Genomic DNA, 1,775 nt, shown 5'->3' with positions numbered 1-1,775 from the left:
TCTGGAACGTTGGCCAGGTTACATCCATGCTTAATAACCTGTCGCATATTTTACTGGTTGCTTTGGGCTTCCTTCACAGTTTCCTCCCAATATTACTTTTTTTTTTTCCAATTTATTAGCAAAATGAAGTGGTGAGTTTTGTGATGTTGAGCTGGGCCTAGAGGCAACACAACATTAGAGGGTTAGGGTCATGCAGCTCACTGAGTTTAGGTGCCCTGAGCCCTCTGGAAATAATGCTGAGCAGACTGAATTACATCGCTTTATGTCCAGCTTTGTGACTCATACTGCCTGCTGAAAAGAACACTTCTACTTTCTCGCTGTGTTGGTGGTTTCAGGTTTCAAAATGATATTCTTTCCAAATCTCTGGCCAGTTCGGATTTCACAGACAGCACAGCCATTTCAGGCTTTACCTGGGGGAAAGGAGCTGTGACTTTCCATTCAGAAGCTGTTGTCTGTCAGGAGCCACACCAGGAGAGGATTTCTCACAGCTGCCCTTGATGGTCCTAAAGCCCTTCCTGGAGCAGCTGTGAGCACCATGACTCTGCTCCTAACCTCAGAAATCAAAGGAAAGAAGAGAGTGTGTGTTTTACATATTCTCCTCTGTCTTTTTATTGCTTCCTGTCTGCTCTGTCCGGGCTCTAACACTAGTGGACGAAGAAGTGGCTGGGCCTGCCCACAAATGATGTCATTTCAGGAGTGGATGTAATTTTCAACCTTTGTCGAGATATCTGAAATCTCACCCGGGAGAGTCTTTCTTTTGGGACTATCTTCAAGAGTTTCATATGAAAGTGTAAAATACCATTGGAACGTACTGTCTTTTAAGCCTTATACTTTTTTGCACTTAAACACCTTCAGGCAATGTCAATCCACACCTGAGGGTTACTCATTTTGACAACTAGCTGAAAGCAAAATAATAGGAAAAACAGTGACTCTCACAAACAGTTTGCCAAGAAATGGTGCTAAAACAACCAAGGACAAATTTTGACAAGTTCACACTTTTTTGGTCCTCCCATATGTGTGTAATAATCATCCCATTGTAAGAGGTTTCGGCATGTCACATTTTCAGGACATATATTTATAGGTTTTGGAAAAATTAACACTTAGTAAGCATGTCTCTAACTGTGGACAGGCTAAGTGGAATGTTAAAATGTGTACCACACTATTTTCCTGCAACCAGTCAAACTACGATCACAACATTGAGAGTATATTCATCTCTCAAGTAGATGACTAATATTTTTACTTTTCTTAGTTACTCATTTGGGTAACTGTGGCTCATCTCCCTCCCTTGAGATCAGAAGGGATTCCCTGGACAGGATGGGAAATGGAAACAACCTTTACCGAGTGGAGAGTACGTGGACCCAGGCTATGACTGCACAGCTGGGTCTAAGAGCACACAGGTCAGACGGCAGGGGGATGGCCCACTGGGTCATCAGCACAGAAGGGGCCGGAAGTAGAAATTGGGAGGGGAGTTCTGAGTCAGAGAGGCTGAGAGCAGAAAGGGCAGACTGTGATAAGTGAACTGTTTGAACAAGTGTTGGACGCCGACAATGGGACTGAGAGTGAATCTTCACATAGTCTTACCATCCAGGGCGTGGTCAGGTCTGGAACGGGATGGATCTATTCTGGTCTATTCTGTTCTACTTTAATATGTGTGTGTGTGTGTGTGTGTGTGTGTGTGTGTGTGTTCTTCCTGTGGGCCAGGCTTCTGCTAGGCCTTGTGAAAGTAAACATCACCACCACCACCACTTACTTTCAGGTACTGTGATAAGTGCTTT

The sequence above is a fragment of the Camelus bactrianus genome, chromosome 10 (assembly GCF_048773025.1).
Source record: "Camelus bactrianus isolate YW-2024 breed Bactrian camel chromosome 10, ASM4877302v1, whole genome shotgun sequence".
NCBI classification, from domain to species: domain Eukaryota; kingdom Metazoa; phylum Chordata; class Mammalia; order Artiodactyla; family Camelidae; genus Camelus; species Camelus bactrianus.
The sequence above is the reverse complement of the archived record's forward strand: the minus strand, read 5'-3'. Positions refer to the sequence as shown.